General features: G+C 44.5%; 1 pseudogene across 1 annotated transcript in view; it reads right to left on the reverse strand.

Annotated features, from left to right (window-relative positions):
• LOC146864063 (prolactin receptor-like) overlaps positions 1 to 20,884 on the reverse strand; it is a 216,396-nt pseudogene that overhangs the window by 49,826 nt on the left and 145,686 nt on the right. Inside the window, exons 3-4 of the transcript XR_014970045.1 lie at positions 12,975 to 13,107; positions 1,883 to 2,052 (exon numbers count right to left, since the gene is read on the reverse strand). The product of XR_014970045.1 is annotated as a prolactin receptor-like (transcript). The remainder of the gene's footprint in view (positions 1 to 1,882; positions 2,053 to 12,974; positions 13,108 to 20,884) is intronic.

The raw sequence follows: 20,884 nt of genomic DNA on the forward strand, positions 1-20,884 counted from the left end.
ACTCTCCTTTGGTGACCAGATAAGCGGGGTTGTCTCAACCAGCTTCTACCTCCTCAGAATCTTGAGGAAAATAAAATTCCTTCTTCCTGAAGACAGCCTGAGGATAGCAGTTACAGCGCTCATTTTGTCACGACTGGATTACTGCAATAGTCTCTATTTGAACATCCAATTAAGACACCTGAACAGACTCCAGATCATACAAAATGCGGCAGCCAGGCTGCTAACGGGTACACCCAGGTTTGTCTCTGTGAGGAAGGGACTTTGAGATCTTCATTGGCTCCCTGTGAAACAACGTGCACAATTCAAGGCCCTTTGCACCATTTTTAAGGCCCTCAAGGGCATTGGTCCTGCTTATCTGACACAACGCATACAATGGTACGTTCCAGGAAGAGCGTTGCGGTCCTCGGAGGCAAAACAAGTGATTGTTCCCCGTGTTAAAAAAGCCAGTTGGGGTGGCGGGAGTTTTTTCAATTGTGCCACAAAAGCCTGGAACAGTTTTACCTTGTACCTCTGAAATTCTACGAGCTCCTTTCCTATAGGAAGGGGCTGAAAACTTGGCTCTTTTCCTGAACAGTCTTATCATTTCTTGTAACCATGTAGGCAGTGCTCATTACCAGGACACCCTAGGGTAACAGTGCGCTTTAGAAGCTTTATTAACATAACATAACATAACATTGTGCAAGTTATTTTGTCAGATACAATCGAACAACATTCTGTCTGAGTATATAAGATTTGTGTAATCTGTATTATCTTGAATCCTGCAAAGTCTGTGTAACTGAGCGAGCAATGTTACTGCAGGAGTTGTTTAGCATTGCCGTCTATGGCACGTGAGTGTGAGATGTCCATAACTTTATTTTTATTGTGCTGCAATCACCATTTGTCTCTTGTTATTTTCCCAACAATTTTCATAGGGAGAACCCTCCTTAAAAAGGCGGCTTTGCACGTCATTGACTTGTGCAGTATCAAGGCAGGAATGTATGTCTCACAGCTTTAAAGGTTCAGCAGCTACTACTGCTCTGGAAGGTTTCACCTGAAAACAGATAGTAGCTCATTGAGAGATGAAGACAAATGACATGAAGTATGGATTCCTCTTTTTAAGTAGACTTTAGATCTTCAGCTTTATGAAATATTCACTCACAGCATACCAATCACTGTTTAATTTTGTAATCATTCCTGGTTAGGATGTACAAAAAGCCACCTCCTTCCAATCAAGTAATTTTTGTAAGACCTTCCGATGATTCAGCACTGAAGCTGTTGATGGATGTGAGATGTACTTGGCAGTAAAGTTCTTCAGCTATTGGCAGTGGATTCTGTGATGGCCAGTTCTTTGGTATGTTCTTCAAGGATGCCCTAGTGCACCAGTTTCCAATGTTGTATCCTTCCTTGAGCCGAGCAGCTGAATGCAACTATCAAGGACAAGTCTGAATCTGATGGTGGTAAAAAGCAATCAAAGCTCAAGGTAGAGTGTGTTTCATGGCACACTGAGGGCTTCAGGGCGAGGTCTCATGAGTCACCTTTGAAACTAAATCTCTTCTTCAAAGAAAAACAACTGGTAACAATTCTAACCCAATAGTAGATGGCAGGAGTGTGCAAAGCTTATGATCTCAAGCTACACAGGTTGCAAACTTCCAGTTTACAAAACATTCTCCCTCCTTTACCTGAGGCTCCATCAAAAATGTACGTAAGAGAAAATAGTCAGCAAGATGTAGGAGCTTGCAATGTCATTGATCATACTAGATCTGCTGATTAGATGGACACAGTTTGCAATTTTCCTACCTGTGTAATCACAAATTTGAAATAAATCACCTAAACTGTAACTGGGCAAATCAAGAGCAATTTATTTTTTCCATTGATCTGTATCATAAAAATACTGATGACATACCTATATACGCTACATCCACAAATTCGGGATCAGACGTTGTACTCCCCAGCTCGTTGGTTGCATTCACAATGATAATATACATACTCCAGATTGACGCGTGCTTTTTATCAAAAAAACATGAGTTGGGACCAGAGGTTTTGTAGTCTGGACATTCAGAGTAAGTGTTTTTTCTAAAGTAAAAAGAACAGAATAAAAGACAGTGAATATATTTGTAGTGGTTGATTCACCAACACAGTGTTTGCCCTCTATCTACATTAATGAGTTTACATAAAATTTGCAGCTTGGATTATTAATTTACCACAGCAGATTGTTCTTGCAACGTCGTTTTCTTTTCCAGCTCCCCTGGTATGTACTACACACATTTCTCAAACCTTTTTCTGAAAGAGTACATTCAAGTGATACATCAGGAAGGGCTAAAGTCCTCTATTAGTAAATGGATGTCCAAAGATGTCCAAGGATGGTTTATTAGTGCCAGATCCATTACAGGGTACCAGGATATCCACCTAGGATAAAGTTAAATGAATCTGGATAGGACTTAATTAACTTTGTTAGTGTGAGCGTTGGCAGAAAGTCGACACTCCACCACTTTCACAGTGCGAGTGTCAATCTAAAGCACTCCCCCGCACTAGAAAAAAAAGTGTTTCTGGCCTTAACACCAGAAACATTTTCCTTTGGGAAAATGCTTTTTGGACATGTTCTGCACTGCTAGGGAAGTGGGAGACCGTTTTGGAAAAGGGAGTTCCACAGGTCTCCTGAAAGAAACATTACCCCACTTGTGTGGCTGGGTCCAGGTGCCACACGAAGATCATATAGACTTTGCAAGGTCCTTGTTTTGATCGGTTCCTTTCACGGGCACTAGGCCGAACCACACAAGTGTGATATAATTTGTACTGGAAGACATGTGTGAATACTGGGTGGTAGGAATTTTGTTGATCATAGCTTTTAGAACTTCCTTTCACAGAAATGTGAGGGCAATGTGTGTTTTTAGCAAAGGTTTGAGTTTGCGAGGCTTTCAGGGTATGAAAATATAATGGGATCCACATGAGTCACACCACCCTAAGTGTCTAGTTTTCAGAAATGTTGGCCAAGCTATGGTTCAATTATTGGGGGATTATTGACACAGGATGTCTCCACATCTTGTTTTGTGGACTTTTGTGTTGCAGGTGCAAACCAGCCACACAAGTGGGGTAATATTTTTATCTGGAGATGTGTTTGAATACTGGGTGGTAGGAAATTTGTGGATCCATACAGCTTCTGGAATGTTCCCTAACAGAAATGTAAGGAAAATGCATGTTTTAACCAAAGTTTGAGATTTGCAAGACCTTCCAAAAACATGTAATGGGATCTTCATTAATCACACTAACCTGGACTCTCTTGGGTTTGGTAGGGTTATGCAGCTACACAAATTGAAGAAAAAAACCATTGATTTTGCTGGGTGATGTGATGCCTCTAGGTTGTGTTTTAAGGTGTTTTGTACCACGGTTGCTATGCCAAGCCACACAAGTGGGGTGCTCTTTTTTTTATCAGGAGAACACTGAATAGTAAAGCATTTTTTTTTACCCATTACATTTCTCTCTAATTTTGGCTTCCAAATGTAAGCAAGGGTGCAAGAAATAGCAAATTTTTCAAAATGCCCTCTGAATCACAATAGTATGAGTATCCCCAAATTCAGAGTTTGTAATCACTAATAATGTTTTTGGAGAACCTACAACCCCTACATATGGTTATTACCAAAAAAGTCTAACAGACAAAATGGTAAAATGCTTTTGTTTGGCCATCGTGACAAAAAATTGTAGATGAAAACATTCTCACCAATGGGTATTTTTCCAAATTATTTGAATTTTTTTAATTTCCACAATAAATTTAATTGCGAAAATCTTAAGGGATCTATTTTCCACTACAAACTGAGAATTGGCTGAATGCACAAACATTAGGAAAATGGACTAACATTTAAAAAATGCAAAACCTGGGGGGTGTGGCCGGGCAAGATGGCCAAACGGTCGTGATCCGTCTCGGCTCCATGTCCGCGCGCACTTCAGGAGCTGTTAGCGGTGCTCCCCCGGAGCCCCGGGGAGCTCAAATCAGCACCTGACTCTTCGCCCGCGGGAGCGTCCTCGGCCCTGTCTTGAGAATCTCTCGAGGTCGCGAGCTAAGATGGCGGCTGCCGACCGGACCTGAGCTCCAGACCCCGCGGATGTCGGCGGCCGACACGCCTCCCGATTTGAGCTTCCCTGCACCAGCCCTCGCGCTTGAGGTGAGCCGGCCGCCAGCGCGAACATCAGCGAGCACTCCCTGCTCTCCTATGCGGAGCACACCCGACGGCGCTGCATCGCAGCCAACTTGCCTGACCTTAAGATGGCGGCGGCTTGCAGACATAGGCACCAATGATTCCCGCTGACTGCCCGGCGATCTACTGCGGCCACACGTCTGGATGGATCCCTGTAATAGCAGCATACACCCCGATCTGAAGCAGACTTCCTGCGCTTCATGCACCCTTCTGCCGCATGCTGGCTCAGTTTCTCGCCCATGGAGGAGCTCCAGATTATGCCTCGATGAGGAGATTCTAACTGCAACTGCCCGCCCCTGACGAGACCTATAGACAGTGAGGTTAGTGGATGCCCCTACATGCATAGCTCCCGCGGCCTCCAGAATAGGCCTGCTGTTCCTTGAGTGTCTGGCACCACCCTCACCTGTGACTATTCGCCCCACACGTGCCTCTTCTCTCATTCCTAGGGGACCCTCACCCCCGGATTTACGCTCCGGGCTTCACAACCACAACCACGTGAACCGCACCTTGGCCACACCAGCCCCAATCCCTACTTCATGGTTCCCGGGACCGCCGTGATCGCAACCAAGGGGGGGCCCCCTAAGGCCGGCCCGTATGCCGCCTAAGAAGGGGACGACCAGAACAACCACTAAGGTCTCTGATTTCTTCTTGGCTTCGGACAGGCGTCCAGTCCTACGCACAGACGACAAAGCGACCGCCATGGCTCTCACAAAGGCAGACCTTCTAGCCATGTTTAAAGACCTCAAATCTGAGTTGTGCAAAGAGCTAGGCCAGGACATTAAATCATCCATGGAGCAGCTGCGGGCCGACCTGACCGAAAAGCTAACCTCTCTCCAACAAGATGTAGACTCAGTGGGCACCCGAATAGTGGACTTGGAGGCGAACTCTCAAGATCAAGACAAACTCATGTCAGAACTCCAAGATGAGGTACATTCTCTCCGTGACCAAGTACTTCAGTCACAACTCAAGACAGAAGACCTTGAGAATAGGGCACAGAGAGAAAACATATGAATTAAGGACTTAGAGGAGGGGGCAGAGGGGCCCGACTTGGGGGCCTTCTTGTAGGGACTCTTCGCGGAAATCGTGAGTCCTCAAACCCTCAAGATAAAACTCGATCGAGTACACAGAGTTGGGGCATTACAATACGGTGAAAAGAAGAGACCTCGAGACATATTATTAAAATTCCACTCCTTTAAAGTGAAAGAGGCAGTCCTCGTAGCAGCAGGTCGAAGGGATCCATCTCGTTCCAAAACCATTCCTGTACGATCTACCAGGATCTGGCACCAACCACTCTAGCGCGGAGACAGCTGTTCAGACCAATCACCTCCAAGTTACGAGACGATAAGATCAGATATCGTTGGACCTTCCCATTTGGGTTACGTTTCGAGTTCCATAATAGACAGCGTCACATTTCTGACCTACAGGAAGGCTTGACTCTTCTTGGCATTTCCACCGGAGACAACAACTCTACACAGGACAAGACCAGCGATCTTCGTAAAGCTGCGCCAACCGCATCGGCATGGTCAGAGAGTTTGCGCAGGGGCTGCAATTGACTCCTTGATGTGTGCCTCATGGAACCATGTCACCGCTCCGGCGTATGGGCCCTGCATCTAGCAGCATCATGCCCCCTGGATGCTGCTTTGAACGCGCCTCTGATACGATAGGAGAAGATGGAGAGGCTTCACTCCTACTGGCCGCCTTGTCCTTCTAGAACTCATGTCAGCGACTACATTTTAGGTTAGCCTACATCCAGCCCCACGACTGCGGCCAGGCACTGTGGACTGCCTCCTTGATGTTGTTGGTATTGTGCGGTGCCTGGCCCCCTATGTATACTTCAAATACCTGCGTTTTCTCAAAGTCAATCTGTACAGTATCGAGGTGGTCACAAGGGAATAGGTTTAGCCTACGGCAACTGGAGGCTCACCTTAGCAATACTCCACAGGCGCCTCACAGACGTTTTGCTGCTAATCACCTGTGCCTTGCTCCAGGATGGGCGCGGATGGGGACCTCGGTCCTGTCGCCTCCCCGTTCTCCTGTGGGGTTTTATTACCCCTAAGGGGATATTTACGATGCATTTCGTATTGTTTTCACAATGGTTCAGATTTTGTTTTTTTCTATTGTTGAAGTTTGTAGGGAGGGGTTGGGTGGGTTATGGTGGCGACTTTTTAACACTCTGTAAAGACCGACTAACGGACTGCACAATACATTTTTATCGCATTGGGGTGGACTAATCTTCGGGGTTAGCTGTTGGCATGGGACCTGACAGGCCTGGCGGGGCTCTTATTGAAATGTTGTTTTACCTACTAACATTATGACACTTACCATAGGTACATGGAACATCAAGGGTCTTAATTCACCTCAGAAATGCCAGAGGGTTTGGAAGTACATTATAGATCACCTCCAAGAAACCCACCTCGCTAGATCTGAGGATACACGGCTTCGCCACAAACACTACCCACTGATTTACAGATCTTGAGCATTAACCAAACACAGGGGGGTGGCACTCTTACTCCGTTCCTCTGCCAAATTCCAGCCCTTGGATGTACAGCACGATAGGGATGGTCGCTGGGTTATGGTAAAGGGCCGTATGATGGGGAAACACAGTACTTTTGTAGCGGTATACGCCCCCAACACTGGCCAGACGGCTTTCTTACACACCTTTCTGGGGAAAATATTGGACTTTTCAGACGGACAGTTAATTCTCATGGGCGACTTCAATTTAACTTGGCAGAAAGACTTGGACAGCACTCACCCACAGCGCTCGGACACGGGTTTCTTTTCCGCAGACATGGGACTCTTAGATTCATGGCGTATCCTATATCCTAATTCTCGAGACTTCACATTTTACTCCTATGTACACCGCACATATTCACGACTGGATTACATTTTTATCAGCCAATCACTTCTAGGCGACCTACAAGAAGCCAAAACATTCCCTCTTTCCATCTCTGATCACAGCCTCCTAGCAATCTCTCTGTCCTGGAGGGTAAGCAATTCTGCCTCTTCCAGGTGGTATTTCCTGACTGCTCTTACACGAGATAAGGACTCCTGCACTAAACTAAGGGAGGCTATCAATGAATTCTTTGATTTTAACAAACCTGAAGACACATCGGAATTTATCACCTGGGACACCTTTAAGTCGGTCTTCCGGGGGAAATGTATTTCCCTTAATTCCGCATTAAATTCACAACGCACCACAGAAACGGAAATGTTGGAGTCAGACCTGGCCTCCGCGGAACGAGCTCATAAGCTGAACCCCACTAGGCAAACCCTCCGTAGTTTAACAGCACTGCGGAGTAAACTCCGAGCCATTTACAATGATATGGCAGAATTTACACAATTGAAATTACGCCATCTGTCTTACTCCCAGGGCAACAAGATTGGCAAGCATCTTGCTAGGCAACTCAAGGATAAACGGGTTTGGGAATACATTGGCGGTATCTGGGGACCACAGGGAGACCTCACCCATAGCGACGAGGCAAAAACGGAACTCTTTGGGTCCTTTTACAAAAATCTCTACACTGGTGATCACTTAGACCCGGAAGCCCAACGAGACTACCTACATTCTCTTCAGCTCCCACAGGTTTCCCCAGAGTGGAATGAGCTACTTTCCGCCCCTATCACCAACGAAGACATTACCACTGCTATTAAGGCTCTCAAACTACATAAAGCCCCTGACCCGGATGGGTATACAGCTCTATTTTACAAAACCTTTACCCCCGACATCACCCCACACCTTACTCGACTCTTTAACAAGATGGCGGAGGACTGCTCAACCACCGGCTCTTTATCGGAAACAGTGATCAGGGAACAGGGAAAAACCGTGAGGCTTGCTCCTCCTACAGGCCTATCGCCTTGCTCAACCTCGATGCGAAACAATACTCCGCCATCTTAGCTAGACGGTTGAACGATCTTATGCCCGCACCAATCAGGTTTTATCAAGGTACGCCAAACACACAACACCCGTTGCATTGTACATCTAATCAAGAAGGCCAATAGACGTCAGATTCCCGCGGTCCTTGTCGGGTTGGACGTGGAGAAAGCTTTCGATAGGGTGGACTAGGAGTTCCTGTTCCATACCCTAGCCGCTTTCCATTTTGCATCCAAATTTCTCACTATGATCTGGGCTAACTACCTTCAACCCCACTCTAAGGTGATGGTCAACGGTGCGCAATCGCCCTCATTCTTCCATTCCAGAGGTACCAGACAGGGGTGCCCCCTCTCCCCCCTACTTTTTGCCCTTAGTATCAAGCCCCTTGCATCGGCAATTAGAGCAAACCCTAGAATCCAAGGGATCCCCTTAACGGGAGAACAACATAAAATTTCCATATTCGCTGATGATGTCCTGTTATCCCTCGCAGATCCAGCGGTATCACTCCCACCCCTACAATCAGAATTAGCCTGTTTTGAAACAGTAGCAGGCTTCAAAGTAAATTTAGGTAAGTCATTTATTCTCAACCTCACGCTCCCGCCAGCAGAAATGCATGGTCTCCAACCTCTCACAACCCTCCAGTGAACCACCTCCTCTATTCAGTACTTGGGCGTCCAGATTACACCAAAAGTGGAGGACTCTATTCTGCTAACTTCCCCCCTATGCTCGCGCATATCCAAGTAGAGCTCAATAATTGGAAACCCCTCTTCCTATCTTGGTTGGGTTGCATACATGCCATAAAAATGACTCTTCTCCCCAAGCTTCTTTACCTATTTCAAGCCATACCCATTTAGCTGGAGAGAGACTTCTTTTGGCGTGTTAAAGCTATGATCTTGTATTTCATATGGCAAGGGAGGCGGGCGCGCTTCTCTTTTACGATACTTCGTCGCTCCAGAGGGGAGGGTGGAGTCAGACTTCCAGATATACACTTATATTATAAGGCTGCTCAATTACGTGTACTGACGGAATGGTCAAAACACAAATCAGACAAACACTGGCTACATATGGATCGAAGTGTGACAGGACGGACCATATGGGATCTGATCTGGCTTCCCAAACATGATAGACCTAAGAACACCTGTATTAGCACTCCTACATGCACAACACTTAAGTTATGGGACTCGGTGTCGAGTGACGAGAGATGGACCTCCTTTGCCTCCCCCTTCACACCATTGCACTTTAATCCTGCATTTCCCCCAGGCCTACAGACAGGTTCCTTCAGTGCTTGGCGAGAGGGGGGATGCCTAGCCCTAACGCACCTTTTCCATAACTTTCACCCCCTTACCTTTGACAGCTGCAAAAGGGAATACAACCTACAGAACACAGAAAGATACAGCTACAACCAGTTACTATACTGGGCCCTCACACCACAAGTCTGGGAGGCAGCTACCCATCCCCTGACAAAATTTGAATCCTTTCTCACTAAGACGAACTCCATGAAAGGCACGATTTCCCTTATATACAAGTTTCTCCTCACCACTACACTCTCTCCACGCCCACGCTATATGTCAATGTGGGAGGGTATCCCACAACGAGCTATCACAGATGAGGAATGGTCCCATTTATGGTCTGATATCACAAAGTTCAACCACTCCGTCGATGTCAGGGAGGCACACCTTAAGACCATGATGGACTGGTACCTTCCTCCCTCCAAACTCCGACAGATTTTTCCCGGCTCTTCTGATAGGTGTGGTCTTCTGGGGGACTTCTGGCATATCTGGTGGGATTGCCCGCAAATACGACCTTTCTGAGAAGAAATCCTTGCCCAAATCTAGGACTTGCTGGGATACCCTATCCCAACCAATATGGCGGAGGTCCTTTTGGGACTTCGTGACCCATCCTTAGAACACCAGACCCGGGCAGACAAAAAGATCATGTGGCTCTGTATAGGGGCAGCGAAGATTACATTAGCAGAGGCCTGGAAAAGGAGAGAAACTCCAGCAATTTCCCTCTGGCACGCTAGGTTATGGAAGCTCCTTAGCCTGGAGCGAATGTCGGACATTTTCAGAGATAATTTTAAAAACTTTGAATTTAAATGGGGCCCCCTGGTCACCTTTCTTTCCCGCAGTCTTCCATCCGCTGTCTGTCCTTCCTAGGGCGCTCCACCTCTTCCAGATATGAAGTGCAACCTCTCAAGCAATCTGCAGTGTGCGTTTTTCGTTTTTTTTTTTATGTGCCGTCACTATGTTACGGGTGGGGGTGGAAAAGGGTTGGTTACTTATTTTCTGTTCATTGCTCCACAGTTAGGAGCCATTTTGATTACACTGTAGTACTTTCTATATCACACCCTTAGACTAGAAGGAACCCAGAGAGGGCAACCACAAAGAACGATGGGAAATTTCTAGCATTACATGCCGCACTGTGCAGAACGCGGGGACTTACCCTAAGCCCTGTTATGTTAGAATCTGTACCCCTTAAATGTGCATTCCTCTATGTTTGGGCTGGGGGCTAGCCCTAGCGGTATGTATGAATCTTCACAGTGTCAACTTTTGTAAACATTCTTTAACATCCCACATGTGAAGACCGCGATGGTAATGTTATATGATGTACTCTGTCAAAAACCTCAATAAAAATATGTTTGACAAAAAAAAAATGCTAAACCTGTGGTGAAAAAGTAGGGTTTTTTAAAAACTCTGCATGATCCTAAAAGCTGGACAGATGATGATCCTAACACAACATAGTTTTCGTTAGTACCGTTTTTAGAAGAATAAAACACTTTCTTGTGCAGCCCATTTTTGCCACAAAAAAAGATTTAGCTATATTTTGGCTATTTTCTCAGTGTCCTTCAGAGGAATCCACATACCTTGGGTACCTTTACAGTCCACAGGATGTTAGTAAAAAAGGACGCAAATCTGGCATGGACAACATTTGTGGGGAGAAAAAAGCTATGAAGCTGTAAGTGCAAAGTATGCTAAATATAAAAAGGGCTCAGCACTGGGGAAAGAAAAGCCTCAGTGGCTAAGGGATTAATTGCAGTGATTATCCTGAAAATCTGGCATTGATTGGGCTCTCATGGAACAATGCTGGATGCTGCTTTGCTTGGGACTCACTGGAATACTGTGCAGAGACTGAAGGAATCAAGGAACATATGCTAGACAGTATAAGGAATGGAAGTCGTGAGCTACCCCCCCCCTCCAAATAGTTACATTTTCTACTCTCCAAGCAGGTGTGAATCCACTAGCATTGGTACAACACTGAGACACGGAGATATGAAAAATGATTACAAAAATACCTGATCTATGAATTAAATGCATGTAAAGATGAATGTCCCCAATGGAAGCTACAGATGTCCAATTACCAATATCCTGTAAACATGAATGTCCCCAATTGAAGCTACAGATCTCCAATTACCAATATTCTTTGTCTTTTAAGTGCTCCTATAGCTTTTATTTTTAGACCTAACTTGAGGGGCCCTAAATGCCAATGGACTGCTTATTTCGGATGCAGTGCTCCACAGGATCACTCTTAGTGCTCCTAGGGTGCTGGAAACCCCAAACTGGAGTCACCCTCAACCCTTTACCAAGGAGCTGGCTTGGGGAAGATTTTATATATAGTTGAGGTACTGTAGCCTTATCTTAGGAGGACAAAGAATCCTGCAATGGGAACAGAGGGCATCAAGAGCCCCGGTTTAGCTCTCATCATTCATCGGCTATAGAAGAGATGCCCAAGACCAACTTTCAAGTTCTGGTGAGCTATGTGATGTCTGGTGAGCACACTCTCTCTGTGCCCACATTTACCTCGTCACTTTAGTGAGCTCCCACCTTGTTCTTCATCAGTATCCACCTGCCTTTGTCTGAACTGATTTAGAGCACAATCAGTGAGTGGCCTGAGTGCTGGAAGAAGTATGCCTGAGCCACACCTGGTGGTCCCTTTAGGGGTCCAGCGTTTGGCTGATGTGGGCTTTAGCCAGATCCAGAAGCTTAGACTAACGTGTCCCTTTGAGTGCCTTTTGTTCCTGTGTGATGATGCACATTGATGATATGCCTGTGTGATGGAAATTTCCCTAGAGGATCAAACACATATCTACCACTCTTGATGGGAAGCCTGGACCTACTGTCATTAGCATTGTTGTGTCACAGGTTATCCATCTTAAAAAGTTTCTGTCAAACATTAATGCTAAGCCTGGAGACAAAGCTGACTTACCCAGTGAATAATTCATTACCATGAACACCGTACTATAAATTGCTTTTTTGCCTGCAGGTTGCAGACATTATATTGTTTGGTTCATGGACTTTTCTTAGCAATTGTAATCACCTTGTGATTCTGAACAGTAAATTAGAAGGTACTATTTTGGAAGGAGAATTGTGATCCATAGTGATCTCAAATAATTCCATAAATAAAATAAAACAGCTTTGCATTTGGGAGCTACCAGTGATCGCACGCTGTATGGTTAGAATGCAACTTAGTTAGTCTATGTTGCTACTGCATTTGCTTTGTGTCATGTTGTTGCTTTACTCAACTAAGTCAGTTACATTTTTAATATTTATAGATCTATGAATAGTGGATTTTGATCTTTAGTCTGGCTGCGGTCTCTATAATACACTTTATCTAGGCTCAACCTTCAAAACATCTGCTTTGAACTATAAACCTTCACTGCTCAATGAAGCTACTCTGAAGAGTCAAGGTGGTTTGTGTGACCAACTTTTAATTTCAGGGCAAGTACCTAGTTTCCAGAGAATACTATCAATTTCCTGTTGGATGTTGCTGTGATTACAAGGATGAGAGAAAGGCATAAAACTCTGTGTGGCACAAGGAAGGGCTCTTCTCAAAGTGGTCCTCCATCATCTACTATTAGGGAAGTCATAATATTGTACAACCAAATGATTGGGTACTCTTAGTCACATGGCATGAGGAAGGTGTGTTTTACTCCTTACCCCTCTGTTTTGTACAGCAGGCTGTAGTTAGTTGGAAGTTCCCCATCAGAACCGGGTTGCCACCAGCAGGAAAAAGTTTCTTTGTCTGGAGATCGGCACGTGATGTCAACAGGCTTTCCAGGAAGTGATTTTCCTGTGGAACAAAAATAATTTAGCGATTTCTAATTATACATATTTATTATAAAGTACATTCCCAAATAATAGGCTAGAACAGGGCTTAACAACACAGATGAACCTTATAGAGAATTAATGTATTGCCTCTGCTAGGTAGATACCTTTACGACTGCAGCGAGACAGTCTCATACAGAAACATTAATAAATGTATCTCATAAATGTAAAAATATATATTTTAACTCAAAACTCAACAAATGGTATAGTTCCACAAACATTACATTGTCCTACAATCCAAAACCAAAAGGTCAGTGATAAGAATTCTCCTCTGTAATGTTTTTGCACTGTGCTCTCCTGTAGGACCTGGGACTGAGTGTGACTGCAGTATGGTGAGATTCTGAATGGATGACGCAGGATGCGGGTTAGCATGAAAATGAAGTTTCTGCAACTGTATAATGACAATCCCCATATTTACACCACGTCAATATTCCATCTAATTATTTTCCTCCATGTGCAGCAATGAATGGTCTCTGTGCACTACAGTCTTGGATATGTGCCCCAATACCCTTTACTCATACCCATGACAGCAAATGGAGCAAGGAGGCCACTGAACGCAAAGTACTGACAGGTGCCGCATCTCAAGGTCTTGGGGCTTTGGGGGCCAATCCTTTGACTTATATTTAGGCAGGCAGAAAGGTAGTTGAGCAACTGCTCTGTTGATTCTAATATAGTTCAAGATGCACAATTCAGAAACATGTAAACGTTCAGTTTCTGATGGTGACCATCTAGCTCCCCATTCAGATCAATTCTTTGCAGTTATAATGATCATTCTTAATACAGTATTTTATTGGTACTGTCAAAGGAAGGGATTTGTGCAGGAGGAGGGCCACTACCCTGGAGTCTCTAGCAAAGCCTGAATGGAAGAATCTATTATAGCTGAAGGGGCAGTGGGTGCCTAATAGGTGGGTTTCCTGCAACAGGACTATAACTCGCATGTATCATTTGATATAGCTGCAGAACAGCTGATCTCTATGGTCTAAGAAACTATTAGTATTTCAAGAGAGTATTGTGATCATGTGAGTGTGCAGTGTGATTGTGATAGGACATTCGGGGACTCGCTAGGGGCCTGAATCGTCCCTCCATGAAACCCCAAGCACAGCAATAAAAACCTACATTATGGCATTGGTGAGGACGCTGAATGAAAACCTGAAAAGTAACAACAAAGTTAGAACAGAAAACAATCCGATCAGGACCAATGTAAGTCCCTCCCCCATCTCCCCTCACCCCATACTTCATCCCATGAAGCATCTGGCACCCAAATTCAAGCTACAGCTAACAACAAAGAAATAAAAGAAAACACAAAAAGAACACTTGAGGCAACCTCAGTGGCAGTGTGCACACTGCCACTGCCTGACAGCGTTCAGAGAGTAGATTGGTTAGAAATGTCCCAGCAACATGAGGCTCAACACACTCTCAAGAGCCCAAATGGAGCACACATGAGTCTCATACCCCCAATAGACACGGTCCAGTGTCTTTTGGGGGTGATGAAGGAGTGAGTCAGCACTTGAATAATTTAGTATAAACTTAACCAAATTGTTAGATCTTTTAACACACAACGAAGTAGTAATATATGTCAAAAGCTGATTGATTTGGAGGGCTTGCTATATATCTAGCCTTAAAGGGGGTACCTTGGATCCCAAATGCTCATAAAATCAGTTAGGCCCAGTTTCATGAATCTAACATCTAAAGTCAGTTAAAGCAATGGGGTTGCAAATGGTGCACCACCTCATGTCAGATGGTTCGCTTTCACTAGCTTTCAGTGAATGCTAATCAAAGGCAGCGGATAACGTAGGGCCCTGTCCTGTTATCAGAGGTCACCATCTTTCATTACTCACAAATAACTAAAGGAGAAAAGCCTAAGGAGTCTCGGAACGGTTCGTATTTTAGGCTGTCAAATTCTAGTCCCTGAGGTAGGGTGGAGAAAGGCAAATCGGAGGAGAATCGATGATCATTATTCAGATGCAGGATGTTAGGTGAGTTCGGACCTTTCTCTCACTCTCTCTCTCTTCCTCTCTCTCCCTCTCTCCTTCTCTCCTTCACACACTTTCACATAAAATAGAAATTGCAATTGGCACTTGTGTGACAATTGCCTTCTGTGCTCTGCAGACAGGCCTAGGATTGAATCATCGTGTATTCTGAACACTTTGATCCACTGACCGGCACTGTTGATGCAACCTGCAATCAGCCTCAATTACAGAGCCTTCAACTGTTACTATGCATATCCCAATTATGAGTTTTGCGATAAATATCAGTAGGGCAAATCTGCCAATATTTATCGGTGGAAAGTGACTGGTATTTACTGGAACATGCTGATTTTGGTGCAGTAAACACCAAAATCTGCATGTTATGCACCTAAGTTAACCAAAAGAAGGTGATATCGGAGTCAGATTTTATCAGGTGTAATAAATACTACATCAAATACTGTGCTGCTCAGAATGCAGGAAGAAGTACATGTGGGGCCTGATTCACAAAGGTAAACCTACACTTTTGATTAAGTTTGAGAATACCACAAAATAGTAAACTACGAGTTAAATTTTACTAATAGTAATTTTCCCACTGCAGAGACTTCCCACCCGGGCAGAGTACTCAGGACATAAAAGATAGGACAGGCCTCTATTTTTATGTACAGTGTCCCCAACAAGCGTGAAGTCTCTGCAGTCGTAAAAATACTGTTAGCAAAATTAAACTCGTTGTTTGTGAATATCAAAAAATGCTGACCTTACTTACACAAATGCATACGGTTACCTTTGTGAATAAGGAACGCAAACTGTTAACAGGAAAGCGTCACTGACATGGCAGCACCAGACCGAGTTAAAGCCCTGGGAAACACCCGTTTCTCACAATACTACCATTCTACGTTTTTTTAGGGAAATCACAAACGCTGTAATGCTTGATTCTGTATCAGTCTTGATTAGCATCCTGCAAGCTGGACTCTTCTTTCTATGCAATCCATTTTATCAGAAGAATAAGGTGACCAGGCGTCCCGCATTTTCCCAGACAGTCCCGGTTTTGAGAGCACTGTCCGGGTCCCAAGGCTTTTGTTAATTTGAAAACATGTCCTGGTTTTTTTGGACAAAGGTCAGGTCACCCTGCAAAACAAAATTGAAAGTTATGTTCTCCTTCACAGGGCCTTCTGAAGTTTGAAATATTGTAAGTAATGTATCTGTTTCTATCAGCAGCACAGGAGGAGGTCCACTGCCTCCTCTGAAGCAGAGGGACACAGTCCAGAGGAGGGCGGTGGGAGGTCCTGTCCATTAACATAGCCTTGTAAAAAGTGTGTGAGTGTGTGTGTGTACACATTTACAAGCCTAGCATATGTATATATAGGCATACATTTAAAAGGGTACGCAAAAAACTGCCAGGCCAGATAGAGAAGTAAGACTAAAGGCTTTAGTCCTACTTTTATGTCTAACCTGTCCTGGTTTTTGCATCTCGAAATCTGGTCACCCTACAGAAGAACTAAAGTTAAATTTATAAACAGTCCATTCTTTTCAGACATTCTGAACAGTTTCTACAATGTGGTTTGAGACAGAAGGTTGAATAAAATAATCAACACACTTTGTGGACTAACAAAGTTCTCTTTCATTGGATGTTTTTTCCAACAAACCTTCTCTACAGGTGTCCTATAAATCACACGGAAATGTATGAAGTTGAGCCCTGGGCTTTGCCTTCTTTTGCTTTGGGGCTGTTGTACAGCAGCTGTAGAACTCCAACAAATATAAATAGTCACACAGTGGCAAATTCACAAGTTAACAAGCATTTGCATTGCAATAGGTCTCGTATTTACGCGAGTTTGAGCTAATGACATTGCAAATGACAATGGCTTTTTTTTTTGTTTTCGTTGGTAAAACATAAATAAAAGGCATTGTCATTTGCAATGTCAATAGCTCAAACTCGCATAAATGCGAGACCTATTGCATTGCAAATATTTGTTCTCTCTTTTGCTGAGGGTCAAACAATGAGTATGTGGAAAATATGCGCTGTGGCCCCAAAGTGCCACTGGTGCCCGAGAGGGGTCGGGCAGGGAGGAAAGGAAGCAGACACCTATCAAGAATGAGGCAAAGGAAAAAGAAGCATAGGGTGGTGGGAGAAGGACATGCGGTGAAATCAATACTAGCTGCATTGGTACTTGGCAGCGCCCGGGGCGGGCTCTGCAGAACAGCTTTAGACCTCTGCACTGATTTGTTTATGCATAAATTAAGACTACATCTTCAGTAGCTTATCACTAGTATACCTAAGATAAAAGGACCTTTTTGGTCCTGTGCGAGATTCTTAACTCTGCACCAGTGGCATGAGTTCACTGAAGAGTAATATTTACAGGAGCAGTATTAATGATAATTTCTTATTATATACAACGCTATTACAGGTACTAAGAGCTACAAATAATAGCTGCCGTGCCTCTGACCCAAGTTAAAGATACTCAATACCACAAAGAACTCTAAAAGGTAAGTCCTTCACTGCAGCTAGCGTTTTTCTGGCAGCCTGCTAGCACGCATCAACTCCGCTCAAGAAGGAGCACAGCATAGACTAAGTGCTCATTCATTACTTGGCCTCTCGCTGACACTTAGCTGATCAACTCAACAGAGCGGGCTCGACTCTGGGATTGAGTCCGATGTTGCACAAGAGAGCAGTGATTAACTCTAAATGAAATGATCCCGCGTCCGCCGCAGATCTGTGAGCTCGCTTTCCTATGAAGGTTGATCAAAGACTTGTTACTTAAAGGCTGTCAGACAGGTCTGTTTATGATGAGGGAGTGCTAAGAGACTGTCGGTTTGCCTGGGTAGCGCTTCAGTCTCCTCGGTCGCAGTTCCTGACCCTACTCACTTAGGCGCTTACCTCCTTTGAGGGGTCCCGTTGTAGGTGGGGGTCCGATCTGCTATGGGCCTGCGAGAAATTAACTGCTAGACGCCACTTACGATGACTGAAGTGCTGTGCTCTAACTAGTCAGTAAGAGATGCTAAGGCTGATTATGGGGAGATGGGGAGCAGTGTTCATAAGTGATGAGAAAGGGGGTGCATATCTAATCAGGTAGTGGTGGAAGTCGCTAATAGAGTACAGTGTACATGAAATGAGTGTACAACTCCTGCTGATTTGATATAGAGAGACTACTAACAAAAGCAAATTTTAGCAGAGGGCACAGTGTCCTACTAATATAATCAGTGCAAATCCATAAGTGACTAAATATGTTGTGGTCTTTGCATCCAGTACCACACAAGCATTTGCACGGGGCCACCGGAGCACATTAATGAGCTAGTGCTCGGAAGGCATTGCAACGGTCATGAGCGGAAAAATAAATCAGATTAAAAGAAAAGAAAGTAAATGTTTCATCTGATCTATTAGTGTAAATGAAAAAAAAATCGAAAAGCACATTTTTATTTTAAAAAGCCGGAGATGCTGGGGATTGAACCCAGGGCCTCAGACATGAGAAGCATACGCTCTACCACTAAGCTACATACCCAGATGAATAGCTGCCCTTCTACCAAATCCTTGAAGACAGAGGGCATACATGCTCGTCAGTGTATGATGTAGTATGTATCAAAAGCGAATTCTAACGTAAAATGTGTACGATAGTACCAACCCCTACAATTTTACTGCATGTTCTCACAGTTTGTTTTTGACTGTATTTTTATGCACTGCCTCTCAATTTCCATATTTTTGGGGTTTCTATATTTTTATAGATTTTGGAATTTAAAAAAAATATAGAAACTGAGTTGTCTAACATTATTGTGCGGGTGATTGAGAAACTGTGAAACCAGACATGGTAGTGTCTTTCTATCCGGCCAGCGATCGTTATTCAATTCTACTAATTTCTTTAGCCATTATCAGCTCCAATTCAGCTGTATGGATATCAGTTTCGGTCTATACATCCATGAAGATTATTATTATCAATAATACATTTAGTAATAATAATACATGGCTATGGGCTATGTAGACCGTCACCCAGAAATATACATAAATCATAATCCATTTTACGTAGCAAAAGAAACGGAGATGCTGGGGAATCGAACCCAGGGCCTCATGCATGCACAGCATGCGCTCTACCACTGAGCTACAGCCACTCAGACAAATAGCTGTTGTACCAGATAAAGATCATCTGTCTCACCCACATCTTCCGCTGTGAGTGGTGTGAAAGATTGTAAGTGATCGTCATCGTGCCCTCACATAGGCCCCTCACTGCCAACAGCATTTCCACCGCACTTTATCTCTTTTTTATTGTAACACATACATGTATTTAGCAAAGAGCATGCAGTGTGTTGGGCCATTTTGGGAAACTTAACAAAATATTTTAAATGTGAAGGCACTGTCTATCTCTTACCAATTTCGACGCCTTATCAGGGGGAGTGGGCGCTATATAAATGCAATTACAAATGCATCATTATAGTCTACTCCCACTCACACTTCAGCTTTCTACAAAAGCCAGACCTACCGAGTTTGTCAGTACTTGTTTCCGAATCTGCACAGCAACGCGAGGTTGAGACCAACCCGTTGATGGCAGGCTAATTCCTCCACTCTCATTTCCCATTCACTCCCACTCTCATTTGAATTTGACCTATGGGCATCTCATTGTAGGATGTAAACACACAAGTGACCAGCTCTGCTCCTTCGCCCTGCAGCGCACAGCCTGCTTTCAGTGCATCTGTCATGCTCTGGACCGAACAAAGCAGCACTGAAAACGCGCTGTGAATTTCCACCAAGTTTATGTGCGTGGGAAGTGGGAAAGTTGAAGGGTCAGGATGCTGATAGTCATCAGCCGAACCACTGACTGAGATGTATGTAATAAGGTCAGGTGACGGCCATGAATAGTCCTTTGGACTGCAAGGCGTTGTAATCCTCGGGCTCTCCCTTTTCAAATGGAGAGGCGGACATGGGAAGGGCCCTGATTGCCAGCAGTAATCTCTCCTCCCCCCACACACACTCCTCGCCTCCCTTGGCAGTCACTTCTATAGCTTTCTATTAACATGTGAATCCCGGCACCCTGCTTGGAAAGACCGGGCCTGGCCTACTTAAAGAAGGTCTCTGAGTTTTCCAATCATTTGATTCTGCATAACAGCTAAATAATGCCACTCTGCTTGAATGTAAATTGCTTGAGCGCCGAGAAAGAAAGGGCAGATTGCACGCGCAATCATGGGTGCTGCTGACGCTGCCGAAAGCCACATCGCCGACATTTCCAAATCCCAGAACAAATTTGCGCATGAACTTGTAAATATATGGAAATATCCCCCCATTATGACACGCACCAGACTTTGTACGAGAGCCTTGCTAGGAGCAGACCATGCTTAAAAGTAGCATGCTGGGCTGGAGGAATGCCGCCGTTCTATTGCGAACACGGGGAGCGCGTCTTAAATAAATAAACAAACGCGGCGTGAGAAACAGATGGCACACTGCAGTTAATTAAAACAAGTGCGAGTTGCGGACGAAAACTGTACTTAGGCGCCGCTGCTTTGGAACTATACGGAAGTAACTGGAGGATCAACAGCCAACAGAAAGCACGAACACAACACAATGCCTCAGGTAAGCCAATCACAAGCGGAAAAACAAATTACACTAAATTTCAGCCAACATATAGATTACTTTAGGTCTCGCTGAGACAGCGCATGCAGCGCATGCGCTGCCAAACACGAGACCTAAAAAGGTGTAGGAGCACGTCACTGTTTATCCTGCACTAAATAAAGAAAGTGAGATTCTCAATTCCCTCAATTCCCTCATTTTGCCTCATCTGAAACGGGGGTCAATTTACA

This window comes from Triturus cristatus, chromosome 2_1 (assembly GCF_964204655.1).
Source record: "Triturus cristatus chromosome 2_1, aTriCri1.1, whole genome shotgun sequence".
Classification (NCBI taxonomy): Eukaryota; Metazoa; Chordata; class Amphibia; order Caudata; family Salamandridae; genus Triturus; species Triturus cristatus.